Source organism: Spea bombifrons, chromosome 10 (genome assembly GCF_027358695.1).
Source record: "Spea bombifrons isolate aSpeBom1 chromosome 10, aSpeBom1.2.pri, whole genome shotgun sequence".
NCBI classification, from domain to species: domain Eukaryota; kingdom Metazoa; phylum Chordata; class Amphibia; order Anura; family Pelobatidae; genus Spea; species Spea bombifrons.
The window spans coordinates 10,639,214-10,663,250 of NC_071096.1; positions in this window are offsets into that span (position 1 = coordinate 10,639,214).

Genomic DNA, 24,037 nt, shown 5'->3' on the forward strand with positions numbered 1-24,037 from the left:
TCAAAACCTTTAGGAAATTATTCCTTTAGCATCCAGCATAACATCCTAGTTAAAAAGAATGGTATTGGAGGCCTGCTGTGGAAGCTACATGGGACACCAGATATGGCTGAAAATATGAAAAAACTTAGACCGCGGACCTTAAGTTTTTGGCAAAAAATGAAAAATCTTAAAAACACTCAAAACCTTTAGGAAATTATTCCTTTAGCATCCAGCATAACATCCTAGTTAAAAGGAATGGTATTGGAGGCCTGCTGCGGAAGCTACATGGGACACCAGATATGGCTGAAAATATGAAAAAACTTAGACCGCGGACCTTAAGTTTTTGCCAAAAAATGAAAAATTTTAAAAACACTCAAAACCTTTAGGAAATTATTCCTTTAGCATCCAGCATAACATCCTAGTTAAAAGGAATGGTATTGGAGGCCTGCTGTTAAAGCTACATGGGACACCAGATATGGCTGAAAATATGAAAAAACTTAGACCGCGGACCTTAAGTTTTTGCCAAAAAATGAAAAATTTTAAAAACACTCAAAACCTTTAGGAAATTATTCCTTTAGCATCCAGCATAACATCCTAGTTAAAAAGAATGGTATTGGAGGCCTGCTGCGGAAGCTACATGGGACACCAGATATGGCTGAAAATATGAAAAAACTTAGACCGCGGACCTTAAGTTTTTGCCAAAAAATGAAAAATTTTAAAAACACTCAAAACCTTTAGGAAATTATTCCTTTAGCATCCAGCATAACATCCTAGTTAAAAGGAATGGTATTGGAGGCCTGCTGCGGAAGCTACATGGGACACCAGATATGGCTGAAAATATGAAAAAACTTAGACCGCGGACTTTAAGTTTTTGCCAAAAAATGAAAAATTTTAAAAACACTCAAAACCTTTAGGAAATTATTCCTTTAGCATCCAGCATAACATCCTAGTTAAAAGGAATGGTATTGGAGGCCTGCTGCGGAAGCTACATGGGACACCAGATATGGCTGAAAATATGAAAAAACTTAGACCGCGGACCTTAAGTTTTTGCCAAAAAATGAAAAATTTTAAAAACACTCAAAACCTTTAGGAAATTATTCCTTTAGCATCCAGCATAACATCCTAGTTAAAAGGAATGGTATTGGAGGCCTGCTGTTAAAGCTACATGGGACACCAGATATGGCTGAAAATATGAAAAAACTTAGACCGCGGACCTTAAGTTTTTGCCAAAAAATGAAAAATTTTAAAAACACTCAAAACCTTTAGGAAATTATTCCTTTAGCATCCAGCATAACATCCTAGTTAAAAGGAATGGTATTGGAGGCCTGCTGCGGAAGCTACATGGGACACCAGATATGGCTGAAAATATGAAAAAACTTAGACCGCGGACCTTAAGTTTTTGCCAAAAAATGAAAAATTTTAAAAACACTCAAAACCTTTAGGAAATTATTCCTTTAGCATCCAGCATAACATCCTAGTTAAAAGGAATGGTATTGGAGGCCTGCTGCGGAAGCTACATGGGACACCAGATATGGCTGAAAATATGAAAAAACTTACACCGCGGACCTTAAGTTTTTGACAAAAAATAAAAATTTTTAAAAACACTCAAAACCTTTAGGAAATTATTCCTTTAGCATCCAGCATAACATCCTAGTTAAAAGGAATGGTATTGGAGGCCTGCTGCCGAAGCTACATGGGACACCAGATATGGCTGAAAATATGAAAACACTTAGACCGCGGACCTTAAGTTTTTTGCCAAAAAATGAAAAATTTTAAAAACACTCAAAACCTTTAGGAAATTATTCCTTTAGCATCCAGCATAACATCCTAGTTAAAAGGAATGGTATTGGAGGCCTGCTGCGGAAGCTACATGGGACACCAGATATGGCTGAAAATATGAAAAAACTTAGACCGCGGACCTTAAGTTTTTGGCAAAAAATGAAAAATCTTAAAAACACTCAAAACCTTTAGGAAATTATTCCTTTAGCATCCAGCATAACATCCTAGTTAAAAGGAAAGGCATTGGAGGCCTGCTGCGGAAGCTACATGGGACACCAGATATCCCTGAAAATATGAAAAAACTTAGACCGCGGACCTTAAGTTTTTGCCAAAAAATGAAAAATTTTAAAAACACTCAAAACCTTTAGGAAATTATTCCTTTAGCATCCAGCATAACATCCTAGTTAAAAGGAATGGTATTGGAGGCCTGCTTTGGAGACTACATGGTATACCAGATATGGCTGAAAATATGAAAAAACTTAGACCGCGGACCTTAAGTTTTTGCCAAAAAATGAAAAATTTTAAAAACACTCAAAACCTTTAGGAAATTATTCCTTTAGCATCCAGCATAACATCCTAGTTAAAAGGAATGGTATTGGAGGCCTGCTGCGGAAGCTACATGGGACACCAGATATGGCTGAAAATATGAAAAAACTTAGACCGCGGACCTTAAGTTTTTGCCAAAAAATGAAAAATTTTAAAAACACTCAAAACCTTTAGGAAATTATTCCTTTAGCATCCAGCATAACATCCTAGTTAAAAGGAATGGTATTGGAGGCCTGCTGCGGAAGCTACATGGGACACCAGATATGGCTGAAAATATGAAAAAACTTAGACCGCGGACCTTAAGTTTTTGCCAAAAAATGAAAAATTTTAAAAACACTCAAAACCTTTAGGAAATTATTCCTTTAGCATCCAGCATAACATCCTAGTTAAAAGGAATGGTATTGGAGGTCTGCTGCGGAAGCTACATGGGACACCAGATATGGCTGAAAATATGAAAAAACTTAGACCGCGGACCTTAAGTTTTTGCCAAAAAATGAAAAATTTTAAAAACACTCAAAACCTTTAGGAAATTATTCCTTTAGCATCCAGCATAACATCCTAGTTAAAAGGAATGGTATTGGAGGCCTGCTGCGGAAGCTACATGGGACACCAGATATGGCTGAAAATATGAAAAAACTTAGACCGCGGACCTTAAGTTTTTGCCAAAAAATGAAAAATTTTAAAAACACTCAAAACCTTTAGGAAATTATTCCTTTAGCATCCAGCATAACATCCTAGTTAAAAGGAATGGTATTGGAGGCCTGCTGCGGAAGCTACATGGGACACCAGATATGGCTGAAAATATGAAAAAACTTAGACCGCGGACCTTAAGTTTTTGCCAAAAAATGAAAAATTTTAAAAACACTCAAAACCTTTAGGAAATTATTCCTTTAGCATCCAGCATAACATCCTAGTTAAAAGGAATGGTATTGGAGGCCTGCTGCGGAAGCTACATGGGACACCAGATATGGCTGAAAATATGAAAAAACTTAGACCGCGGACCATAAGTTCTTGCCAAAAAATGAAAAATTTTAAAAACACTCAAAACCTTTAGGAAATTATTCCTTTAGCATCCAGCATAACATCCTAGTTAAAAGGAATGGTATTGGAGGCCTGCCGCGGAAGCTACATGGGACACCAGATATGGCTGAAAATATGAAAAAACTTAGACCGCGGACCTTAAGTTTTTGCTGAAAAATGAAAAATTTTTAAAACACTCAAAACCTTTAGGAAATTATTCCTTTAGCATCCAGCATAACATCCTAGTTAAAAGGAATGGTATTGGAGGCCTGCTGCGGAAGCTACATGGGACACCAGATATGGCTGAAAATAGGAAAAAACTTACACCGCGGACCTTAAGTTTTTGCCAAAAAATGAAAAATTTTAAAAACACTCAAAAACTTTAGGAAATTATTCCTTTAGCATCCAGCATAACATCCTAGTTAAAAGGAATGGTATTGGAGGCCTGCTGTTAAAGCTACATGGGACACCAGATATGGCTGAAAATATGAAAAAACTTAGACCGCGGACCTTAAGTTTTTGCCAAAAAATGAAAAATTTTAAAAACACTCAAAACCTTTAGGAAATTATTCCTTTAGCATCCAGCATAACATCCTAGTTAAAAGGAATGGTATTGGAGGCCTGCTTTGGAGACTACATGGTATACCAGATATGGCTGAAAATATGAAAAAAATTAGACCGCGGACCTTAAGTTTTTGCCAAAAAATGAAAAATTTTTAAAACACTCAAAACCTTTAGGAAATTATTCCTTTAGCATCCAGCATAACATCCTAGTTAAAAGGAATGGTATTGGAGGCCTGCTGCGGAAGCTACATGGGACACCAGATATGGCTGAAAATATGAAAAAACTTACACCGCGGACCTTAAGTTTTTGCAAAAAAATGAAAAATTTTAAAAACACTCAAAACCTTTAGGACATTATTCCTTTAGCATCCAGCATAACATCCTAGTTAAAACGAATGGTATTGGAGGCCTGCTGTTAAAGCTACATGGGACAACAGATATGGCTGAAAATATGAAAAAACTTAGACCGCGGACCTCAAGTTTTTGCCAAAAAATGAAAAATTTTAAAAACACTCAAAACCTTTAGGAAATTATTCCTTCAGCATCCAGCATAACATCCTAGTTAAAAGGAATGGTATTGGAGGCCTGCTTTGGAGACTACAAGGTATACCAGATATGGCTGAAAATATGAAAAAACTTAGACCGCGGACCTTAAGTTTTTGCCAAAAAATGAAAAATTTTAAAAACACTCAAAACCTTTAGGAAATTATTCCTTCAGCATCCAGCATAACATCCTAGTTAAAAGGAATGGTATTGGAGGCCTGCTTTGGAGACTACATGGTATACCAGATATGGCTGAAAATATGAAAAAACTTAGACCGCGGACCTTAAGTTTTTGCCAAAAAATGAAAAATTTTAAAAACACTCAAAACCTTTAGGAAATTATTCCTTTAGCATCCAGCATAACATCCTAGTTAAAAGGAATGGTATTGGAGGCCTGCTTTGGAGACTACATGGTATACCAGATATGGCTGAAAATATGAAAAAACTTAGACCGCGGACCTTAAGTTTTTGCCAAAAAATGAAAAATTTTAAAAACACTCAAAACCTTTAGGAAATTATTCCTTTAGCATCCAGCATAACATCCTAGTTAAAACGAATGGTATTGGAGGCCTGCTTTGGAGACTACATGGTATACCAGATATGGCTAAAAATATGAAAAAACTTAGACCGCGGACCTTAAGTTTTTGCCAAAAAATGAAAAATTTTAAAAACACTCAAAACCTTTAGGAAATTATTCCTTTAGCATCCAGCATAACATCCTAGTTAAAAGGAATGGTATTGGAGGCCTGCTGTGGAAGCTACATGGGACACCAGATATGGCTGAAAATATGAAAAAACTTAGACCGCGGACCTTAAGTTTTTGCCAAAAAATGAAAAATTTTAAAAACACTCAAAACCTTTAGGAAATTATTCCTTTAGCATCCAGCATAACATCCTAGTTAAAAGGAATGGTATTGGAGGCCTGCTTTGGAGACTACAAGGTATACCAGATATGGCTGAAAATATGAAAAAACTTAGACCGCGGACCTTAAGTTTTTGCCAAAAAATGAAAAATTTTAAAAACACTCAAAACCTTTAGGAAATTATTCCTTTAGCATCCAGCATAACATCCTAGTTAAAAGGAATGGTATTGGAGGCCTGCTGTTAAAGCTACATGGGACACCAGATATGGCTGAAAATATGAAAAAACTTAGACCGCGGACCTTAAGTTTTTGCCAAAAAATGAAAAATTTTAAAAACACTCAAAACCTTTAGGAAATTATTCCTTTAGCATCCAGCATAACATCCTAGTTAAAAGGAATGGTATTGGAGGCCTGCTTTGGAGACTACATGGTATACCAGATATGGCTGAAAATATGAAAAAACTTAGACCGCGGACCTTAAGTTTTTGCCAAAAAATGAAAAATTTTAAAAACACTCAAAACCTTTAGGAAATTATTCCTTTAGCATCCAGCATAACATCCTAGTTAAAACGAATGGTATTGGAGGCCTGCTTTGGAGACTACATGGTATACCAGATATGGCTAAAAATATGAAAAAACTTAGACCGCGGACCTTAAGTTTTTGCCAAAAAATGAAAAATTTTAAAAACACTCAAAACCTTTAGGAAATTATTCCTTTAGCATCCAGCATAACATCCTAGTTAAAAGGAATGGTATTGGAGGCCTGCTGTGGAAGCTACATGGGACACCAGATATGGCTGAAAATATGAAAAAACTTAGACCGCGGACCTTAAGTTTTTGCCAAAAAATGAAAAATTTTAAAAACACTCAAAACCTTTAGGAAATTATTCCTTTAGCATCCAGCATAACATCCTAGTTAAAAGGAATGGTATTGGAGGCCTGCTGCGGAAGCTACATGGGACACCAGATATGGCTGAAAATATGAGAAAACTTAGACCGCGGACCTTAAGTTTTTGCCAAAAAATGAAAAATTTTAAAAACACTCAAAACCTTTAGGAAATTATTCCTTTAGCATCCAGCATAACATCCTAGTTAAAAGGAATGGTATTGGAGGCCTGCTGCGGAAGCTACATGGGACACCAGATATGGCTGAAAATATGAAAAAACTTAGACCGCGGACCTTAAGTTTTTGCCAAAAAATGAAAAATTTTAAAAACACTCAAAACCTTTAGGAAATTATTCCTTTAGCATCCAGCATAACATCCTAGTTAAAAGGAATGGTATTGGAGGCCTGCTGCGGAAGCTACATGGGACACCAGATATGGCTGAAAATATGAAAAAACTTAGACCGCGGACCTTAAGTTTTTGGCAAAAAATGAAAAATCTTAAAAACACTCAAAACCTTTAGGAAATTATTCCTTTAGCATCCAGCATAACATCCTAGTTAAAAGGAATGGCATTGGAGGCCTGCTGCGGAAGCTACATGGGACACCAGATATGGCTGAAAATATGAAAAAACTTAGACCGCGGACCTTAAGTTTTTGCCAAAAAATGAAAAATTTTAAAAACACTCAAAACCTTTAGGAAATTATTCCTTTAGCATCCAGCATAACATCCTAGTTAAAAGGAATGGTATTGGAGGCCTGCTGCGGAAGCTTCATGGGACACCAGCTATGGATGAAAATAGGAAAAAACTTAGACTGCGGATCTTAAGTTTTTGCCAAAAAATGAAAAATCTTAAAAACACTCAAAACCTTTAGGAAATTATTCCTTTAGCATCCAGCATAACATCCTAGTTAAAAGGAATGGCATTGGAGGCCTGCTGCGGAAGCTACATGGGACACCAGATATGGCTGAAAATATGAAAAAACTTAGACCGCGGACCTTAAGTTTTTGCCAAAAAATGAAAAATTTTAAAAACACTCAAAACCTTTAGGAAATTATTCCTTTAGCATCCAGCATAACATCCTAGTTAAAAGGAATGGTATTGGAGGCCTGCTGTTAAAGCTACATGGGACACCAGATATGGCTGAAAATATGAAAAAACTTAGACCGCGGACCTTAAGTTTTTGCCAAAAAATGAAAAATTTTAAAAACACTCAAAACCTTTAGGAAATTATTCCTTTAGCATCCAGCACAACATCCTAGTTAAAAGGAATGGCATTGGAGGCCTGCTGCGGAAGCTACATGGGACACCAGATATGGCTGAAAATATGAAAAAACTTAGACCGCGGACCTTAAGTTTTTGCCAAAAAATGAAAAATTTTAAAAACACTCAAAACCTTTAGGAAATTATTCCTTTAGCATCCAGCATAACATCCTAGTTAAAAGGAATGGTATTGGAGGCCTGCTGTTAAAGCTACATGGGACACCAGATATGGCTGAAAATATGAAAAAACTTAGACCGCGGACCTTAAGTTTTTGCCAAAAAATGAAAAATTTTAAAAACACTCAAAACCTTTAGGAAATTATTCCTTTAGCATCCAGCATAACATCCTAGTTAAAAGGAATGGTATTGGAGGCCTGCTGCGGAAGCTACATGGGACACCAGATATGGCTGAAAATATGAAAAAACTTAGACCGCGGACCTTAAGTTTTTGCCAAAAAACGAAAAATTTTAAAAACACTCAAAACCTTTAGGAAATTATTCCTTTAGCCTCCAGCATAACATCCTAGTTAAAAGGAATGGTATTGGAGGCCTGCTTTGGAGACTACATGGTATACCAGATATGGCTGAAAATATGAAAAAACTTAGACCGCGGACCTTAAGTTTTTGCCAAAAAATGAAAAATTTTAAAAACACTCAAAACCTTTAGGAAATTATTCCTTTAGCATCCAGCATAACATCCTAGTTAAAAGGAATGGTATTGGAGGCCTGCTGTGGAAGCTACATGGGACACCAGATATGGCTGAAAATATGAAAAAACTTAGACCGCAGACCTTAAGTTTTTGCCAAAAAATGAAAAATTTTAAAAACACTCAAAACCTTTAGGAAATTATTCCTTTAGCATCCAGCATAACATCCTAGTTAAAAGGAATGGTATTGGAGGCCTGCTGTGGAAGCTACATGGGACACCAGATATGGCTGAAAATATGAAAAAACTTAGACCGCGGACCTCAAGTTTTTGCCAAAAAATGAAAAATTTTAAAAACACTCAAAACCTTTAGGAAATTATTCCTTTAGCATCCAGCATAACATCCTAGTTTAAAGGAATGGTATTGGAGGCCTGCTTTGGAGACTACAAGGTATACCAGATATGGCTGAAAATATGAAAAAACTTAGACCGCGGACCTTAAGTTTTTGCCAAAAAATGAAAAATTTTAAAAACACTCAAAACCTTTAGGAAATTATTCCTTTAGCATCCAGCATAACATCCTAGTTAAAAGGAATGGTATTGGAGGCCTGCTGCGGAAGCTACATGGGACACCAGATATGGCTGAAAATATGAAAAAACTTAGACCGCGGACCTTAAGTTTTTGCAAAAAAATGAAAAATTTTAAAAACACTCAAAACCTTTAGGAAATTATTCCTTTAGCATCCAGCATAACATCCTAGTTAAAACGAATGGTATTGGAGGCCTGCTGTTAAAGCTACATGGGACAACAGATATGGCTGAAAATATGAAAAAACTTAGACCGCGGACCACAAGTTTTTGCCAAAAAATGAAAAATTTTAAAAACACTCAAAACCTTTAGGAAATTATTCCTTTAGCATCCAGCATAACATCCTAGTTAAAAGGAATGGTATTGGAGGCCTGCTTTGGAGACTACATGGTATACCAGATATGGCTGAAAATATGAAAAAACTTAGACCGCGGACCTTAAGTTTTTGCCAAAAAATGAAAAATTTTAAAAACACTCAAAACCTTTAGGAAACTATTCCTTTAGCATCCAGCATAACATCCTAGTTAAAAGGAATGGTATTGGAGGCCTGCTTTGGAGACTACATGGTATACCAGATATGGCTGAAAATATGAAAAAACTTAGACCGCGGACCTTAAGTTTTTGCCAAAAAATGAAAAATTTTAAAAACACTCAAAACCTTTAGGAAATTATTCCTTTAGCATCCAGCATAACATCCTAGTTAAAACGAATGGTATTGGAGGCCTGCTTTGGAGACTACATGGTATACCAGATATGGCTAAAAATATGAAAAAACTTAGACCGCGGACCTTAAGTTTTTGCCAAAAAATGAAAAATTTTAAAAACACTCAAAACCTTTAGGAAATTATTCCTTTAGCATCCAGCATAACATCCTAGTTAAAAGGAATGGTATTGGAGGCCTGCTGTGGAAGCTACATGGGACACCAGATATGGCTGAAAATATGAAAAAACTTAGACCGCGGACCTTAAGTTTTTGCCAAAAAATGAAAAATTTTAAAAACACTCAAAACCTTTAGGAAATTATTCCTTTAGCATCCAGCATAACATCCTAGTTAAAAGGAATGGTATTGGAGGCCTGCTTTGGAGACTACAAGGTATACCAGATATGGCTGAAAATATGAAAAAACTTAGACCGCGGACCTTAAGTTTTTGCCAAAAAATGAAAAATTTTAAAAACACTCAAAACCTTTAGGAAATTATTCCTTTAGCATCCAGCATAACATCCTAGTTAAAAGGAATGGTATTGGAGGCCTGCTGCGGAAGCTACATGGGACACCAGATATGGCTGAAAATATGAGAAAACTTAGACCGCGGACCTTAAGTTTTTGCCAAAAAATGAAAAATTTTAAAAACACTCAAAACCTTTAGGAAATTATTCCTTTAGCATCCAGCATAACATCCTAGTTAAAAGGAATGGTATTGGAGGCCTGCTGCGGAAGCTACATGGGACACCAGATATGGCTGAAAATATGAAAAAACTTAGACCGCGGACCTTAAGTTTTTGCCAAAAAATGAAAAATTTTAAAAACACTCAAAACCTTTAGGAAATTATTCCTTTAGCATCCAGCATAACATCCTAGTTAAAAGGAATGGTATTGGAGGCCTGCTGCGGAAGCTACATGGGACACCAGATATGGCTGAAAATATGAAAAAACTTAGACCGCGGACCTTAAGTTTTTGGCAAAAAATGAAAAATCTTAAAAACACTCAAAACCTTTAGGAAATTATTCCTTTAGCATCCAGCATAACATCCTAGTTAAAAGGAATGGCATTGGAGGCCTGCTGCGGAAGCTACATGGGACACCAGATATGGCTGAAAATATGAAAAAACTTAGACCGCGGACCTTAAGTTTTTGCCAAAAAATGAAAAATTTTAAAAACACTCAAAACCTTTAGGAAATTATTCCTTTAGCATCCAGCATAACATCCTAGTTAAAAGGAATGGTATTGGAGGCCTGCTGTTAAAGCTACATGGGACACCAGATATGGCTGAAAATATGAGAAAACTTAGACCGCGGACCTTAAGTTTTTGCCAAAAAATGAAAAATTTTAAAAACACTCAAAACCTTTAGGAAATTATTCCTTTAGCATCCAGCATAACATCCTAGTTAAAAGGAATGGTATTGGAGGCCTGCTGCGGAAGCTACATGGGACACCAGATATGGCTGAAAATATGAAAAAACTTAGACCGCGGACCTTAAGTTTTTGCCAAAAAATGAAAAATTTTAAAAACACTCAAAACCTTTAGGAAATTATTCCTTTAGCATCCAGCATAACATCCTAGTTAAAAGGAATGGTATTGGAGGCCTGCTGCGGAAGCTACATGGGACACCAGATATGGCTGAAAATATGAAAAAACTTAGACCGCGGACCTTAAGTTTTTGGCAAAAAATGAAAAATCTTAAAAACACTCAAAACCTTTAGGAAATTATTCCTTTAGCATCCAGCATAACATCCTAGTTAAAAGGAATGGCATTGGAGGCCTGCTGCGGAAGCTACATGGGACACCAGATATGGCTGAAAATATGAAAAAACTTAGACCGCGGACCTTAAGTTTTTGCCAAAAAATGAAAAATTTTAAAAACACTCAAAACCTTTAGGAAATTATTGCTTTAGCATCCAGCATAACATCCTAGTTAAAAGGAATGGTATTGGAGGCCTGCTGCGGAAGCTTCATGGGACACCAGCTATGGATGAAAATAGGAAAAAACTTAGACTGCGGATCTTAAGTTTTTGCCAAAAAATGAAAAATCTTAAAAACACTCAAAACCTTTAGGAAATTATTCCTTTAGCATCCAGCATAACATCCTAGTTAAAAGGAATGGCATTGGAGGCCTGCTGCGGAAGCTACATGGGACACCAGATATGGCTGAAAATATGAAAAAACTTAGACCGCGGACCTTAAGTTTTTGCCAAAAAATGAAAAATTTTAAAAACACTCAAAACCTTTAGGAAATTATTCCTTTAGCATCCAGCATAACATCCTAGTTAAAAGGAATGGTATTGGAGGCCTGCTGTTAAAGCTACATGGGACACCAGATATGGCTGAAAATATGAAAAAACTTAGACCGCGGACCTTAAGTTTTTGCCAAAAAATGAAAAATTTTAAAAACACTCAAAACCTTTAGGAAATTATTCCTTTAGCATCCAGCATAACATCCTAGTTAAAAGGAATGGTATTGGAGGCCTGCTGTTAAAGCTACATGGGACACCAGATATGGCTGAAAATATGAAAAAACTTAGACCGCGGACCTTAAGTTTTTGCCAAAAAATGAAAAATTTTAAAAACACTCAAAACCTTTAGGAAATTATTCCTTTAGCATCCAGCATAACATCCTAGTTAAAAGGAATGGTATTGGAGGCCTGCTGCGGAAGCTACATGGGACACCAGATATGGCTGAAAATATGAAAAAACTTAGACCGCGGACCTTAAGTTTTTGCCAAAAAATGAAAAATTTTAAAAACACTCTAAACCTTTAGGAAATTATTCCTTTAGCATCCAGCATAACATCCTAGTTAAAAGGAATGGTATTGGAGGCCTGCTGTTAAAGCTACATGGGACACCAGATATGGCTGAAAATATGAAAAAACTTAGACCGCGGACCTTAAGTTTTTGCCAAAAAACGAAAAATTTTAAAAACACTCAAAACCTTTAGGAAATTATTCCTTTAGCCGCCAGCATAACATCCTAGTTAAAAGGAATGGTATTGGAGGCCTGCTTTGGAGACTACATGGTATACCAGATTTGGCTGAAAATATGAAAAAACTTAGACCGCGGACCTTAAGTTTTTGCCAAAAAATGAAAAATTTTAAAAACACTCAAAACCTTTAGGAAATTATTCCTTTAGCATCCAGCATAACATCCTAGTTAAAAGGAATGGTATTGGAGGCCTGCTGTGGAAGCTACATGGGACACCAGATATGGCTGAAAATATGAAAAAACTTAGACCGCAGACCTTAAGTTTTTGCCAAAAAATGAAAAATTTTAAAAACACTCAAAACCTTTAGGAAATTATTCCTTTAGCATCCAGCATAACATCCTAGTTAAAAGGAATGGTATTGGAGGCCTGCTGTGGAAGCTACATGGGACACCAGATATGGCTGAAAATATGAAAAAACTTAGACCGCGGACCTCAAGTTTTTGCCAAAAAATGAAAAATTTTAAAAACACTCAAAACCTTTAGGAAATTATTCCTTTAGCATCCAGCATAACATCCTAGTTTAAAGGAATGGTATTGGAGGCCTGCTTTGGAGACTACAAGGTATACCAGATATGGCTGAAAATATGAAAAAACTTAGACCGCGGACCTTAAGTTTTTGCCAAAAAATGAAAAATTTTAAAAACACTCAAAACCTTTAGGAAATTATTCCTTTAGCATCCAGCATAACATCCTAGTTAAAAGGAATGGTATTGGAGGCCTGCTGCGGAAGCTACATGGGACACCAGATATGGCTGAAAATATGAAAAAACTTAGACCGCGGACCTTAAGTTTTTGCAAAAAAATGAAAAATTTTAAAAACACTCAAAACCTTTAGGAAATTATTCCTTTAGCATCCAGCATAACATCCTAGTTAAAACGAATGGTATTGGAGGCCTGCTGTTAAAGCTACATGGGACAACAGATATGGCTGAAAATATGAAAAAACTTAGACCGCGGACCTCAAGTTTTTGCCAAAAAATGAAAAATTTTAAAAACACTCAAAACCTTTAGGAAATTATTCCTTCAGCATCCAGCATAACATCCTAGTTAAAAGGAATGGTATTGGAGGCCTGCTTTGGAGACTACATGGTATACCAGATATGGCTGAAAATATGAAAAAACTTAGACCGCGGACCTTAAGTTTTTGCCAAAAAATGAAAAATTTTAAAAACACTCAAAACCTTTAGGAAATTATTCCTTTAGCATCCAGCATAACATCCTAGTTAAAAGGAATGGTATTGGAGGCCTGCTGCGGAAGCTACATGGGACACCAGATATGGCTGAAAATATGAAAAAACTTAGACCGCGGACCTTAAGTTTTTGCCAAAAAATGAAAAATCTTAAAAACACTCAAAACCTTTAGGAAATTATTCCTTTAGCATCCAGCATAACATCCTAGTTAAAAGGAATGGTATTGGAGGCCTGCTGCGGAAGCTACATGGGACACCAGATATGGCTGAAAATATGAAAAAACTTAGACCGCGGACCTTAAGTTTTTGCCAAAAAATGAAAAATTTTAAAAACACTCAAAACCTTTAGGAAATTATTCCTTTAGCATCCAGCATAACATCCTAGTTAAAAGGAATGGTATTGGAGGCCTGCTGCGGAAGCTACATGGGACACCAGATATGGCTGAAAATATGAAAAAACTTAGACCGCGGACCTTACGTTTTTGCCAAAAAATGAAAAATTTTAAAAACACTCAAAACCTTTAGGAAATTATTCCTTTAGCATCCAGCATAACATCCTAGTTAAAAGGAATGGTATTGGAGGCCTGCTGTGGAAGCTACATGGGACACCAGATATGGCTGAAAATATGAAAAAACTTAGACCGCGGACCTCAAGTTTTTGCCAAAAAATGAAAAATTTTAAAAACACTCAAAACCTTTAGGAAATTATTCCTTTAGCATCCAGCATAACATCCTAGTTTAAAGGAATGGTATTGGAGGCCTGCTTTGGAGACTACAAGGAATACCAGATATGGCTGAAAATATGAAAAAACTTAGACCGCGGACCTTAAGTTTTTGCCAAAAAATGAAAAATTTTAAAAACACTCAAAACCTTTAGGAAATTATTCCTTTAGCATCCAGCATAACATCCTAGTTAAAAGGAATGGTATTGGAGGCCTGCTGCGGAAGCTACATGGGACACCAGATATGGCTGAAAATATGAAAAAACTTACACCGTGGACCTTAAGTTTTTGCCAAAAAATGAAAAATTTTAAAAACACTCAAAACCTTTAGGAAATTATTCCTTTAGCATCCAGCATAACATCCTAGTTAAAAGGAATGGTATTGGAGGCCTGCTGCGGAAGCTACATGGGACACCAGATATGGCTGAAAATATGAAAAAACTTACACCGTGGACCTTAAGTTTTTGCCAAAAAATGAAAAATTTTAAAAACACTCAAAACCTTTAGGAAATTATTCCTTTAGCATCCAGCATAACATCCTAGTTAAAAGGAATGGTATTGGAGGCCTGCTGTGGAAGCTACATGGGACACCAGATATGGCTGAAAATATGAAAAAACTTACACCGTGGACCTTAAGTTTTTGCCAAAAAATAAAAATTTTTAAAAACACTCAAAACCTTTAGGAAATTATTCCTTTAGCATCCAGCATAACATCCTAGTTAAAAAGAATGGTATTGGAGGCCTGCTTTGGAGACTACATGGTATACCAGATATGGCTGAAAATATGAAAAAACTTAGACCGCGGACCTTAAGTTTTTGGCAAAAAATGAAAACTTTTAAAAACACTCAAAACCTTTAGGAAATTATTCCTTTAGCATCCAGCATAACATCCTAGTTAAAAGGAATGGTATTGGAGGCCTGCTGCGGAAGCTACATGGGACACCAGATATGGCTGAAAATATGAAAAAACTTAGACCACGGACCTTAAGTTTTTGCCAAAAAATGAAAAATTTTAAAAACACTCAAAACCTTTAGGAAATTATTCCTTTAGCATCCAGCATAACATCCTAGTTAAAAGGAATGGTATTGGAGGCTTGCTGTGGAAGCTACATGGGACACCAGATATGGCTGAAAATATGAAAAAACTTAGACCGCGGACCTTAAGTTTTTGCCAAAAAATGAAAAATTTTAAAAACACTCAAAACCTTTAGGAAATTATTCCTTTAGCATCCAGCATAACATCCTAGTTAAAAGGAATGGTATTGGAGGCCTGCTGCGGAAGCTACATGGGACACCAGATATGGCTGAAAATATGAAAAAACTTAGACCGCGGACCTTAAGTTTTTGCCAAAAAATAAAAAATTTTTAAAAACACTCAAAACCTTTAGGAAATTATTCCTTTAGAATCCAGCATAACATCCTAGTTAAAAGGAATGGTATTGGAGGCCTGCTGTGGAAGCTACATGGTATACCAGATATGGCTGAAAATATGAAAAAACTTAGACCGCGGACCTTAAGTTTTTGCCAAAAAATGAAAAATTTTAAAAACACTCAAAACCTTTAGGAAATTATTCCTTTAGCATCCAGCATAACATCCTAGTTAAAAGGAATGGTATTGGAGGCCTGCTGCGGAAGCTACATGGGACACCAGATATGGCTGAAAATATGAAAAAACTTAGACCGCGGACCTTAAGTTTTTGCCAAAAAATTAAAAATTTTAAAAACACTCAAAACCTTTAGGAAATTATTCCTTTAGCATCCAGCATAACATCCTAGTTAAAAGGAATGGTATTGGAGGCCTGCTGCGGAAGCTACATGGGACACCAGATATGGCTGAAAATATGAAAAAACTTAGACCGCGGACCTTAAGTTTTTGCCAAAAAATGAAAAATTTTAAAAACACTCAAAACCTTTAGGAAATTATTCCTTTAGCATCCAGCATAACATCCTAGTTAAAAGGAATGGTATTGGAGGCCTGCTGCGGAAGCTACATGGGACACCATATATGGCTGAAAATATGAAAAAACTTAGACCGCGGACCTTAAGTTTTTGCCAAAAAATGAAAACTTTTAAAAACACTCAAAACCTTTAGGAAATTATTCCTTTAGCATCCAGCATAACATCCTAGTTAAAAGGAATGGTATTGGAGGCCTGCCGCGGAAGCTACATGTGACATCAGATATGGCTGAAAATATGAAAAAACTTAGACCGCGGACCTTAAGTTTTTGCCAAAAAATGAAAAATTTTAAAAACACTCAAAACCTTTAGGAAATTATTCCTTTAGCATCCAGCATAACATCAAAGTTAAAAGGAATGGTATTGGAGGCCTGCTGTGGAAGCTACATGGGACACCAGATATGGCTGAAAATATGAAAAAACTTAGACCGCGGATCTTAAGTTTTTGCCAAAAAATGAAAAATTTTAAAAACACTCAAAACCTTTAGGAAATTATTCCTTTAGCATCCAGCATAACATCCTAGTTAAAAGGAATGGTATTGGAGGCCTGCTGCGGAAGCTACATGGGACACCAGATATGGCTGAAAATATGAAAAAACTTAGACCGCGGACCTTAAGTTTTTGCCAAAAAATGAAAAATTTTAAAAACACTCAAAACCTTTAGGAAATTATTCCTTTAGCATCCAGCATAACATCCTAGTTAAAAGGAATGGTATTGGAGGCCTGCTGCGGAAGCTACATGGGACACCAGATATGGCTGAAAATATGAAAAAACTTAGACCGCGGACCTTAAGTTTTTGCCAAAAAATGAAAAATTTTAAAAACACTCAAAACCTTTAGGAAATTATTCCTTTAGCATCCAGCATAACATCCTAGTTAAAAGGAATGGTATTGGAGGCCTGCTGCGGAAGCTACATGGGACACCAGATATGGCTGAAAATATGAAAAAACTTAGACCGCGGACCTTAAGTTTTTGCCAAAAAATGAAAAATTTTAAAAACACTCAAAACCTTTAGGAAATTATTCCTTTAGCATCCAGCATAACATCCTAGTTAAAAGGAATGGTATTGGAGGCCTGCTTTGGAGACTACAAGGTATACCAGATATGGCTGAAAATATGAAAAAACTTAGACCGCGGACCTTAAGTTTTTGCCAAAAAATGAAAAATTTTAAAAACACTCAAAACCTTTAGGAAATTATTCCTTTAGCATCCAGCATAACATCCTAGTTAAAAGGAATGGTATTGGAGGCCTGCTGCGGAAGCTACATGGGACACCAGATATGGCTGAAAATATGAGAAAACTTAGACCGCGGACCTTAAGTTTTTGCCAAAAAATGAAAAATTTTAAAAACAGTCAAAACCTTTAGGAAATTATTCCTTTAGCATCCAGCATAACATCCTAGTTAAAAGGAATGGTATTGGAGGCCTGCTTTGGAGACTACATGGTATACCAGATATGGCTGAAAATATGAAAAAACTTAGACCGCGGACCTTAAGTTTTTGCCAAAAAATGAAAAATTTTAAAAACACTCAAAACCTTTAGGAAATTATTCCTTTAGCATCCAGCATAACATCCTAGTTAAAACGAATGGTATTGGAGGCCTGCTTTGGAGACTACATGGTATACCAGATATGGCTAAAAATATGAAAAAACTTAGACCGCGGACCTTAAGTTTTTGCCAAAAAATGAAAAATTTTAAAAACACTCAAAACCTTTAGGAAATTATTCCTTTAGCATCCAGCATAACATCCTAGTTAAAAGGAATGGTATTGGAGGCCTGCTGTGGAAGCTACATGGGACACCAGATATGGCTGAAAATATGAAAAAACTTAGACCGCGGACCTTAAGTTTTTGCCAAAAAATGAAAAATTTTAAAAACACTCAAAACCTTTAGGAAATTATTCCTTTAGCATCCAGCATAACATCCTAGTTAAAAGGAATGGTATTGGAGGCCTGCTGCGGAAGCTACATGGGACACCAGATATGGCTGAAAATATGAAAAAACTTAGACCGCGGACCTTAAGTTTTTGCCAAAAAATGAAAAATTTTAAAAACACTCAAAACCTTTAGGAAATTATTCCTTTAGCATCCAGCATAACATCCTAGTTAAAAGGAATGGTATTGGAGGCCTGCTTTGGAGACTACATGGTATACCAGATATGGCTGAAAATATGAAAAAACTTTGACCGCGGACCTTAAGTTTTTGCCAAAAAATGAAAACTTTTAAAAACACTCAAAACCTTTAGGAAATTATTCCTTTAGCATCCAGCATAACATCCTAGTTAAAAGGAATGGTATTGGAGGCCTGCTGCGGAAGCTACATGGGACACCATATATGGCTGAAAATATGAAAAAACTTAGACCGCGGACCTTAAGTTTTTGCCAAAAAATGAAAACTTTTAAAAACACTCAAAACCTTTAGGAAATTATTCCTTTAGCATCCAGCATAACATCCTAGTTAAAAGGAATGGTATTGGAGGCCTGCCGCGGAAGCTACATGTGACATCAGATATGGCTGAAAATATGAAAAAACTTAGACCGCGGACCTTAAGTTTTTGCCAAAAAATGAAAAATTTTAAAAACACTCAAAACCTTTAGGAAATTATTCCTTTAGCATCCAGCATAACATCAAAGTTAAAAGGAATGGTATTGGAGGCCTGCTGTGGAAGCTACATGGGACACCAGATATGGCTGAAAATATGAAAAAACTTAGACCGCGGATCTTAAGTTTTTGCCAAAAAATGAAAAATTTTAAAAACACTCAAAACCTTTAGGAAATTATTCCTTTAGCATCCAGCATAACATCCTAGTTAAAAGGAATGGTATTGGAGGCCTGCTGCGGAAGCTACATGGGACACCAGATATGGCTGAAAATATGAAAAAACTTAGACCGCGGACCTTAAGTTTTTGCCAAAAAATGAAAAATTTTAAAAACACTCAAAACCTTTAGGAAATTATTCCTTTAGCATCCAGCATAACATCCTAGTTAAAAGGAATGGTATTGGAGGCCTGCTGCGGAAGCTACATGGGACACCAGATATGGCTGAAAATATGAAAAAACTTAGACCGCGGACCTTAAGTTTTTGCCAAAAAATGAAAAATTTTAAAAACACTCAAAACCTTTAGGAAATTATTCCTTTAGCATCCAGCATAACATCCTAGTTAAAAGGAATGGTATTGGAGGCCTGCTGCGGAAGCTACATGGGACACCAGATATGGCTGAAAATATGAAAAAACTTAGACCGCGGACCTTAAGTTTTTGCCAAAAAATGAAAAATTTTTAAAACACTCAAAACCTTTAGGAAATTATTCCTTTAGCATCCAGCATAACATCCTAGTTAAAAGGAATGGTATTGGAGGCCTGCTTTGGAGACTACAAGGTATACCAGATATGGCTGAAAATATGAAAAAACTTAGACCGCGGACCTTAAGTTTTTGCCAAAAAATGAAAAATTTTAAAAACACTCAAAACCTTTAGGAAATTATTCCTTTAGCATCCAGCATAACATCCTAGTTAAAAGGAATGGTATTGGAGGCCTGCTTTGGAGACTACAAGGTATACCAGATATGGCTGAAAATATGAAAAAACTTAGACCGCGGACCTTAAGTTTTTGCCAAAAAATGAAAAATTTTAAAAACACTCAAAACCTTTAGGAAATTATTCCTTTAGCATCCAGCATAACATCCTAGTTAAAAGGAATGGTATTGGAGGCCTGCTGCGGAAGCTACATGGGACACCAGATATGGCTGAAAATATGAGAAAACTTAGACCGCGGACCTTAAGTTTTTGCCAAAAAATGAAAAATTTTAAAAACAGTCAAAACCTTTAGGAAATTATTCCTTTAGCATCCAGCATAACATCCTAGTTAAAAGGAATGGTATTGGAGGCCTGCTTTGGAGACTACATGGTATACCAGATATGGCTGAAAATATGAAAAAACTTAGACCGCGGACCTTAAGTTTTTGCCAAAAAATGAAAAATTTTAAAAACACTCAAAACCTTTAGGAAATTATTCCTTTAGCATCCAGCATAACATCCTAGTTAAAACGAATGGTATTGGAGGCCTGCTTTGGAGACTACATGGTATACCAGATATGGCTAAAAATATGAAAAAACTTAGACCGCGGACCTTAAGTTTTTGCCAAAAAATGAAAAATTTTAAAAACACTCAAAACCTTTAGGAAATTATTCCTTTAGCATCCAGCATAACATCCTAGTTAAAAGGAATGGTATTGGAGGCCTGCTGTGGAAGCTACATGGGACACCAGATATGGCTGAAAATATGAAAAAACTTAGACCGCGGACCTTAAGTTTTTGCCAAAAAATGAAAAATTTTAAAAACACTCAAAACCTTTAGGAAATTATTCCTTTAGCATCCAGCATAACATCCTAGTTAAAAGGAATGGTATTGGAGGCCTGCTTTGGAGACTACAAGGTATACCAGATATGGCTGAAAATATGAAAAAACTTAGACCGCGGACCTTAAGTTTTTGCCAAAAAATGAAAAATTTTAAAAACACTCAAAACCTTTAGGAAATTATTCCTTTAGCATCCAGCATAACATCCTAGTTAAAAGGAATGGTATTGGAGGCCTGCTGCGGAAGCTACATGGGACACCAGATATGGCTGAAAATATGAGAAAACTTAGACCGCGGACCTTAAGTTTTTGCCAAAAAATGAAAAATTTTAAAAACACTCAAAACCTTTAGGAAATTATTCCTTTAGCATCCAGCATAACATCCTAGTTAAAAGGAATGGTATTGGAGGCCTGCTGCGGAAGCTACATGGGACACCAGATATGGCTGAAAATATGAAAAAACTTAGACCGCGGACCTTAAGTTTTTGCCAAAAAATGAAAAATTTTAAAAACACTCAAAACCTTTAGGAAATTATTCCTTTAGCATCCAGCATAACATCCTAGTTAAAAGGAATGGTATTGGAGGCCTGCTGCGGAAGCTACATGGGACACCAGATATGGCTGAAAATATGAAAAAACTTAGACCGCGGACCTTAAGTTTTTGGCAAAAAATGAAAAATCTTAAAAACACTCAAAACCTTTAGGAAATTATTCCTTTAGCATCCAGCATAACATCCTAGTTAAAAGGAATGGCATTGGAGGCCTGCTGCGGAAGCTACATGGGACACCAGATATGGCTGAAAATATGAAAAAACTTAGACCGCGGACCTTAAGTTTTTGCCAAAAAATGAAAAATTTTAAAAACACTCAAAACCTTTAGGAAATTATTGCTTTAGCATCCAGCATAACATCCTAGTTAAAAGGAATGGTATTGGAGGCCTGCTGCGGAAGCTTCATGGGACACCAGCTATGGCTGAAAATATGAAAAAACTTAGACTGCGGATCTTAAGTTTTTGCCAAAAAATGAAAAATCTTAAAAACACTCAAAACCTTTAGGAAATTATTCCTTTAGCATCCAGCATAACATCCTAGTTAAAAGGAATGGCATTGGAGGCCTGCTGCGGAAGCTACATGGGACACCAGATATGGCTGAAAATATGAAAAAACTTAGACCGCGGACCTTAAGTTTTTGCCAAAAAATGAAAAATTTTAAAAACACTCAAAACCTTTAGGAAATTATTCCTTTAGCATCCAGCATAACATCCTAGTTAAAAGGAATGGTATTGGAGGCATGCTGTTAAAGCTACATGGGACACCAGATATGGCTGAAAATATGAAAAAACTTAGACCGCGGACCTTAAGTTTTTGCCAAAAAATGAAAAATTTTAAAAACACTCAAAACCTTTAGGAAATTATTCCTTTAGCATCCAGCATAACATCCTAGTTAAAAGGAATGGCATTGGAGGCCTGCTGCGGAAGCTACATGGGACACCAGATATGGCTGAAAATATGAAAAAACTTAGACCGCGGACCTTAAGTTTTTGCCAAAAAATGAAAAATTTTAAAAACACTCAAAACCTTTAGGAAATTATTCCTTTAGCATCCAGCATAACATCCTAGTTAAAAGGAATGGTATTGGAGGCCTGCTGTTAAAGCTACATGGGACACCAGATATGGCTGAAAATATGAAAAAACTTAGACCGCGGACCTTAAGTTTTTGCCAAAAAATGAAAAATTTTAAAAACACTCAAAACCTTTAGGAAATTATTCCTTTAGCATCCAGCATAACATCCTAGTTAAAAGGAATGGTATTGGAGGCCTGCTGCGGAAGCTACATGGGACACCAGATATGGCTGAAAATATGAAAAAACTTAGACCGCGGACCTTAAGTTTTTGCCAAAAAATGAAAAATTTTAAAAACACTCAAAACCTTTAGGAAATTATTCCTTTAGCATCCAGCATAACATCCTAGTTAAAAGGAATGGCATTGGAGGCCTGCTGTTAAAGCTACATGGGACACCAGATATGGCTGAAAATATGAAAAAACTTAGACCGCGGACCTTAAGTTTTTGCCAAAAAACGAAAAATTTTAAAAACACTCAAAACCTTTAGGAAATTATTCCTTTAGCCTCCAGCATAACATCCTAGTTAAAAGGAATGGTATTGGAGGCCTGCTTTGGAGACTACATGGTATACCAGATATGGCTGAAAATATGAAAAAACTTAGACCGCGGACCTTAAGTTTTTGCCAAAAAATGAAAAATTTTAAAAACACTCAAAACCTTTAGGAAATTATTCCTTTAGCATCCAGCATAACATCCTAGTTAAAAGGAATGGTATTGGAGGCCTGCTGTGGAAGCTACATTGGACACCAGATATGGCTGAAAATATGAAAAAACTTAGACCGCAGACCTTAAGTTTTTGCCAAAAAATGAAAAATTTTAAAAACACTCAAAACCTTTAGGAAATTATTCCTTTAGCATCCAGCATAACATCCTAGTTAAAAGGAATGGTATTGGAGGCCTGCTGTGGAAGCTACATGGGACACCAGATATGGCTGAAAATATGAAAAAACTTAGACCGCGGACCTCAAGTTTTTGCCAAAAAATGAAAAATTTTAAAAACACTCAAAACCTTTAGGAAATTATTCCTTTAGCATCCAGCATAACATCCTAGTTTAAAGGAATGGTATTGGAGGCCTGCTTTGGAGACTACAAGGTATACCAGATATGGCTGAAAATATGAAAAAACTTAGACCGCGGACCTTAAGTTTTTGCCAAAAAATGAAAAATTTTAAAAACACTCAAAACCTTTAGGAAATTATTCCTTTAGCATCCAGCATAACATCCTAGTTAAAAGGAATGGTATTGGAGGCCTGCTGCGGAAGCTACATGGGACACCAGATATGGCTGAAAATATGAAAAAAGTTAGACCGCGGACCTTAAGTTTTTGCAAAAAAATGAAAAATTTTAAAAACACTCAAAACCTTTAGGAAATTATTCCTTTAGCATCCAGCATAACATCCTAGTTAAAAGGAATGGTATTGGAGGCCTGCTTTGGAGACTACATGGTATACCAGATATGGCTGAAAATATGAAAAAACTTTGACCGCGGACCTTAAGTTTTTGCCAAAAAATGAAAACTTTTAAAAACACTCAAAACCTTTAGGAAATTATTCCTTTAGCATCCAGCATAACATCCTAGTTAAAAGGAATGGTATTGGAGGCCTGCTGCGGAAGCTACATGGGACACCAGATATGGCTGAAAATAGGAAAAAACTTAGACCGCGGACCTTAAGTTTTTGCCAAAAAATGAAAAATTTTAAAAACACTCAAAACCTTTAGGAAATTATTCCTTTAGCATCCAGCATAACATCCTAGTTAAAAGGAATGGTATTGGAGGCCTGCTTTGGAGACTACAAGGTATACCA